Consider the following 7,434-nt stretch of genomic DNA (forward strand, 5'->3'; position numbering starts at 1 on the left):
CCCCAATAAAATCTTTAAAAAAAAAAAAAAAGAAGAATATGACCCAGCTATTCCACGTCTGGGTATTTATTGAAAGAGTACAAAAACACCAAATTGATAAGATATATGCACCCGACTCCAGGAATAGATTGATTGAATCCTTTTCTCTGTATGCCAGTTTCCTCATCTATAAAAAGTGGACATAATGATACCCATGACTGTTGGCAAACTTAATAAGAACATTTACATAAAAGTGCTAAAATAGTACTTGACATATGGAATATGAACTATAGTTTCTCATATTCTTACACTGGACATTGATTTATCACTTGCCCTCAGGCAGTTTTTTCTTCTTTCTGGTTTCCTTTTTTTTTAGGGACTTTTGTGACAGTACACTGTCTTTGCGAAGCCCCTGTCTACGGGTTGCATAATTCTGCTGCTTGAAAATTGGAATTTTGCACACTTTTTTCCCCTTCCAGTCTATCAGAAACTTTCCATTTTGCATTAGTTTCTGCAAGATCACTGACAGAAGTTTGTTGATTCCATTTGAACATTCTCTTTATAATTTGAGTTCTAATATGTTGGCCAAGACACTTGAAAACACTAAGAGAGCATGGTTGCCTTTATAATCTCCTAATGAATTTAAGGCTTTAATTTTCTCATGGTGCTTAAATCCTGTTCTTCTTAGTCCAAAAACCATGCTCTTTGAGCAGAGAGAAGCGAGTGGAATGCCAGCAAATTTGCTTTCCTTCATTCACCTGTATCCCGCATTGATCCCAAGTTTATCCCTTCCTTGGATTTTTCCAGGCTCTCAGAGTAACTGAGAAAGCCTTGTTAAGAGCTATAGCATTTTGCAAATTGCAGCTTACCCTGGTCCGTGTTTTTCATGTTTCTGTCCATGTTCCTCCTTTCCATCTTTTGAATGTGTTCTTTTATAATCTGAATTATTATAGTTACTGCTCAGTGGGTAGAGCCAATGTTTCCTTGAAATAATGGTTTGAATAGTTGACTGAAAAAAATGATTAACTTATTCCACATCTAATTCCTGGGAGAGTTTGAGGCAGCTATAGCTATATTGTACTAATCATTACCCATTGCATTTTAGTTATTTAAAATATCAGACAGCTGCTTGAAGGCAGGGAACAAGCCTCATTTTTTATGCCTCTTTTGCCTAGAATGGCATTTAAAGATAACAATAGCTACAATCTATTGTGCTTTATTAGGTGCCAGGCACTTTAAATACATTAACTTATTCAATCATCACAGTAATCACATGGAAAAAATGCTGTTACAGCTCCATGTTTACGAATGAGACAGCTGTAATATAGAGAGGTTAGTTAACAGGCCCAGGATCCTTGCTATAAAGTCATGGGGCGGGGGTTCAAAGCCACTGGCCAACCACCAGAGCCAGGCTCTTGGCCATTATATTGTTTGGTTTTGCCCTTTGGACACCTCAGACACGATTGTTGAATTGAGCACTGCACCTCTTTTTCTCACCAGGGTCATTTAGAAGTGCAAAGTGGAATCCTATTTTTGAGAATTACCTTACCTCCTAAGGTAGCATGACTTATAATCTTGCCTACCTCTTCTCTTAAATTTATGAAATCTGCCTTCCAAAATCTAGTACATACATTCAACTTTACCCAATTGTTTCTTTCTTTGCTACCATGAAGACACAATAATTTTCCTTCAAGTTTCTAGAATTTCCATTTCATTAACCATTGTTTCTCGGTGCTCAGAAAAAGTCTAAGGTGACAGTTCTGATCACTTCTTTCATCATCTTCCACCCCTCTCTTCAATTCATTATCTTTGAGTAGGACAAACCCCTCCATCTGTATTTTCCCAACTTGACTTTCTTCCTGTTAAGACTTGATGATGCCACATTAGCATATTTCCCATACTATTTTAATACGTTATGTGTTGTGTTTGATGATTGTCAAAAGCATTAAATATTGTTTATTACCTGAATCAAGTATTTCTTTGAGTAAATACAGACTACTGTTATTATTTAAAAGTCATAGGGCCGGCCGAGTGGCACATTGGTTAAGAGCTGGCTTGGGATGTCAGAGGGCCCCGGTTTGGATCCCACATATGAGGGCCAGTGACACTGCCCTCTACAGCTAAGATGCTGAACAACAGCTCAACCTGGAGCTGGGCTGCCGTGAGTCGCCGGCGACGACGGCGTAGGCTGCAGCCCCTGTGGCAGTGCGTTGCCATGGGCTACCGTATGTAGCCAGCAGCCAGCGTGAGCAGCCAGCAGCCGCAGTGAGTGGCCGTCCAGAAGCCGGCGACTGATCTGCCACGCCTGGGAAGAGCGCAATGATGGTGCCAAATTGGGCCAGTGAAGCAATGTCCTCCACAACTAGACTGAAGAACAAAATGACAGCAACTTGTCTGTTCCCCTTCCCCCAATTCCCCAGCACTGTTCCCATCCCCCCAATTCCCCAATAAAAATCTTAAAAAAAAAAAAAGTCATAGCTGCTCCCTTTTTATAGGAAATTGCTTCATGGGTTTAGGCATTTGTCTCTTTGTCCTAGATAAATAACCATTTAAAACACTATTTCTCCACCCTGTCCTTGGATTTTTAGGCTGAATGTTTCCTCCGTGGGATTACTGAAAACAACAATTCCACATGTCTATAACTAAAACAGTTCAAAGATGAACACAGGATTGCCTGACACTAGTTCCGAGTTAATGCTATACGGATAGATGATCCTCCCCTTCCTTCTTCAGGCTGGAGATGGGTTCCTGAAGGACGCCTGCTCGCCAGATGCCATCCACATTGTTATCACAAAGTTTATCCTTCATGCCGATTTTTCTAGACGTTGACATAGAGAATGAGGAAAAAGACCTGTAACTGGTGGAATTGTATGAAGGTTTTGTTAGAATTTAAGGTTTACAAGCTTTGGAAAAATACTCTGCAAGACGGACTGACGCTATCATGTCTATGCTCTGTGTTCAGCAACAGCAATTGTAAGGTGACCACAGGTGTGTTGTAAGAGAAAAGATCCGCCCTGTGTCATGGTGTGTGTGTGTGTGTGTGTGTGTGTGTGTGTGTGTGTGTGTGTGTGTGTGTGTGGTGTAGTGTTCATACATGACAAGATTCTCGGCTCACTGCAGCCATTTCTGTTCTTTTTCAGCTTAAAAGTTCTCTTGCTGAGACACAGACTTGGGAGTTAAGAGTTAAGTAGCACCTTAGTTAAGAGCTTACAATTTTGTTATCTTAAGTTTTGCTCCAGAAACCCAAATCCAATTTATTTAAAAGTCCCCATGTCCTTCTCTCTTTCCCAAATCAAACCTTCAGTGGGAAGATCGGTGAAATTGCCACCCGGGCTTCCACCAACCACCTTCCTGTTGCAGACCCAACCACCCAGGGTCCTTGTTATTCCTGGTTTCTTTTCTTCATGCTCTGGCTCTGTTTCTGAGGGGAGCTTCATCTGCATTATGCCTCTCTAGTGATTTGGAGTCTCAATTCCTTCTCTAGAACTCAGAGTCCAGCTCATGTCCTGTCCATCTGTTGGTGTCAATGTTGAGTTTCAAAGGTCACATAGCTAGTCAGTGGAGGAGCTGGGGTTTCAGTCGGGCAGACCTCACACTGAAGGGCAGCTGTCTTCACTACCCTGGACAGCTTCCCTATGAGAAGGCCTCACCATTGCCCTGTGGAGCACAGGCTGTTGTCATTTCTCCAGAAAGACCGGTTCTCCAATTGTGGAGTGTTTCTCTGAATGCACAGCTTCATCTGGGCTGAGCTTTGGTTCCCACTCCAATGTGAGGCAGGCCTTAAAGATATTTATTAAGATGTAGGCTTGAGTCATGCACACTGCCAGGGACAAAGCACATTTCTCTTCTCAGTTGTCTATGATGTTTTCTTCAAGACTTATTTGTACTTTGTCTGAAAGGGAAAACTGCTGCAGGATGATCCCACTCCAACACCTGCAGAATATGGCTGCAGGGCTCGAAAAACAGAGATCAAGGTTGTCCTACCTACTGCACATGTGCCTAAAAATGAGACATTTAAGGAAAGGAGCTGGTTTAAAGAGGACACCTATGGGAAAAGATGAGAAAAATTGGCTGTTTTCAGCTCTGCTGTGCTTTAAAGCTTGGAAAATCAGAAGCCACATAGAGGATTAACCAGATCTGTTTCCTGCTCTGCTTCCACTGGGACAGATTCTCTGAAGGCCTTGCTGCCTGACTGTTTATTAAGACTGTCATGTTCATCGAGTTGAATCAGGCCCTGATTCAGGTAGGATTGCTTTGCAAGGATATATTCTGAGAGACTGTGGCAAACCAGTTGCTTTAGACATGGCCAAAAGGGAGGATGTGGTTTTGTTTGGTGATAAAATGAGATTTTAGTTATCAGGGAAAATAGGAAAGGAGAGAATTTCTGATGAGAGTTTTAGCATGGTGTCTAGACCCCTGAAGCTACAGCCTATATGTGAATAATTGGATCAACCCCCGGAGTCAGGACATGCCTGGGTTAAGCTCTGAATGATGCATGAGGACAAATGGCTTGGTTTAGCATCCCTGGGCTGTCTCACCACATTTTATACATGGGAAAATGGACAGAACTCAAAATTTATGAATCACATACTAAAAGTACTTGATACTTTATGTTATTTTATTTAATCATAAAAACAACCTTTGAGAATGGGTACTATTATTATCGTCCCCATTTTATAAATTAATATACAGATACTCAAAAAGAAATTTGCTCAAGGTCACACAGCTGGTTAGTGGTGGGACCTAGACCTGACATCATGGCACATGATTTGGAGATGGTAGATCAGTGTTTTGTCTTATACATGGTTTTGTCAAATTGTGACATTTAACATGGCTCTGCTTTGTCACACACACACACACACACACACATACACATTCACAGGGCAAATAATGGCCTGTGAGTATCTGTAGAAAAAGTGTGTGATTACTTGGACACAGATGTGTTTACTGGAAACAAATTTCTAATTAACCTCATTGCTTTTCTTGATAAGGTTACTGGATATAACAAGTTGTGAAGCGTGACCTTAATAATTGTTGCTGGGAATAGCAACTGTGACTGCACATCACTTCTCCTGGATGGGTTATCTATAGAATATGGTTCAGACCCCTCACCCTTTGCAAGCATTTTCTCACTTCATTTGACCCTTGACCCTTGCTTCTTACTCTGCATAGGTTCTCACATTTTGAGAAGCTCCCATTAGCATCATGCAGAGTTCCCAGCTCCTGATACATTACTGGATGACTAGCTCTGTGTCACAGTTTGTCCCCATATTTATAACTGTCACAGAGACCCTCCAATTTTGAAGACCCCTCTCTTTTCTAGTCGCTCCTGAGGATGGCCTGAGTTTTAAGTTCTTAAACAAACCTAACAATTGCCTTGGACGGATGAGTAGACAAGAATAGGTTCCTGAAGAGAGAGTGGAACTCGCCTTGCATCTAAAGCAGTGCAGGCAGGTGTGGAACTGAAGAGGCAGGCAGAGCTAAGCTTCATGCACGGAAAGGACAAACGTGTGATAGGGAGGATGTGCATGGAGTGGAAGAGACAGCAGCTGTGTTGGTTATCTATCACTGTATAACCAAGCAGCCCTAAATATGGTGCCTCAACAGCAACAACTGATTCAGCTCGAGTCTACAGGTTGAGTAGGAATTAGTAGGGGAGGTCTGCTGTTGCGGGATCACTATCAGTTGGAGTGGCTCAACCAGGGCTAGGGTTCCAACTCTGAGATAACTCACTCGCATGGCTGGCAAGTTGTTGCTGACTGGGAATTCAGCTGGGCTCAGGTCTGAGGGGTCTTCGTTTCTTTCTACATTGGCCTCTTTATGTGGGCTCCCCAGAGGCTGCTTGGGTTCCTTCCCTGCAGGGAGGCTGGGCTTCCAGGGTAAGCGTCCCAGAGACTCAGACACATCTGCATTGCCTTTGAGGGCCCGAGCTTCATCCATCGTCATTTTTGCCACATACTGTTTGTGAGGTCAGTCGCAGAGGCCTGTCCACATTCAAGGAGAGAGATTATAGATCTCAGTTCATGATGAGTGAGGTGTCAAAATCACATTGTAAGAAGAGCAGGTGGGTTGGAAGACAGTGTTGTGGCCATTGTTGGAAAATGAAACTTGCCATGGGAGCTGTCAGCAAGAGTGTGAGGAAGTGAAGAGGCTATAAAATGTCTTTCAGGTTTTGGTTTCAGGATATGTGATTGCCTCCTTAAATGGATTGTTACTCGTATTAGGTGATTAGCTGATGTTGGGAAAGCTCATGAAAATGTAGTGCATTTTTGTTTTAAGAGTACTGAAACTTAGGGTGATAGAGGTAACCCAGTTTTTGCTAATTCCTGCCCAGTTACAGCTTTGGGGCAATTAGTGGCATTGTTCTTTACTCTGGTCTGGTCTGAGAGAGAGACGGCAGAGGAAGGCCTGAAGAATTTGTGTTGGACATCACCTGTGTGCACACCTATACCTTTCAGAAAGTAAGTGGTGCCACAGACCAGTTAGAGCTGAGAGAAGCTGTAAATGGTAAGCCCTGAGGACCCATTCAACAGCCTGGGTGGATTTGGCATTGCACAGACACTGGGGCAGAGAGACTGAGGCCCTGGAGCCCACTGGGAAAATGATGTGCTGGGTACAGTTTTACAAGGTTTTACACATGCTTATGAGCCCGATAAAGTTTATTCTGGGCAGAAAGAGGCCTCAAGTAATAGCTTTTTCTCTTTTGTCTCATTGATAGTCCTCTATATGGATTTAGTGAGCCATGCTCCAGGAACACGGAGGTGGGTGAGGTTAAAACCTTTTAAAATTGTTAACTATATCTCTATAAACATAACTTTTTCTGTGTGTTAGTTTTACATGTAGGAGAAAAAAATATGGAGACATGTATTTGGTTAGAGAAGCATACTGCCAAGAGAATGATCAGTGTTGAGCCCATCAGTGATTATATGTCTATTTGTTTAAGGAGCTTGTATTTCTATTAAACAGTTATTATGATTCAATGGGGGAAATCAGCTGTCAGAGGTGTTAAATGTATCTGTACATGTGAGGTAAATTTCACTTTAAAAATGTGATTTTCTTGCTAGATCTTACCTACCTTAGAATGTATGATTCTGTGGTTTTCAAGGCTGTAATATTTCTAACAATGGGCCATCGAAATTAAAAATTCAAACATCATTTGAATATAAAAGTCTTATAAATTATAATTTCCTTAGGATTAGGTATTAAATTACCAACTTTGCATTACATTTTATTTCATTATTTGTCAGTCAGTCAGACAGTAAGTATTTATTGAGAGCTTACTCTGTTTCAGGGTGGTTTAGATGCTGTGCACATGCAAAATAATAATGAAATCTCTGCCCTCAAGAAGTTGTAGACTATTTTGGTGAGAAAATAAACATGCAGATAAATACAAACATACAGAGGGTGCCAAAAAAATGTATACACATTTTAAGAAAGGAAAAAACTGTATTAAAA

At 41.6% G+C, this 7,434-nt stretch overlaps 1 pseudogene; it reads right to left on the reverse strand.

Annotated features, from left to right (window-relative positions):
- Window positions 1–5,925, reverse strand: part of LOC109372931 (proliferating cell nuclear antigen pseudogene) — a 58,483-nt pseudogene extending 52,558 nt beyond the window's left edge.
- Window positions 5,926–7,434: the final 1,509 nt, after the last annotated feature.

The sequence above is a fragment of the Hipposideros armiger genome, unplaced genomic scaffold, assembly GCF_001890085.2.
Source record: "Hipposideros armiger isolate ML-2016 unplaced genomic scaffold, ASM189008v1 scaffold_678, whole genome shotgun sequence".
Taxonomy (NCBI): Eukaryota; Metazoa; Chordata; class Mammalia; order Chiroptera; family Hipposideridae; genus Hipposideros; species Hipposideros armiger.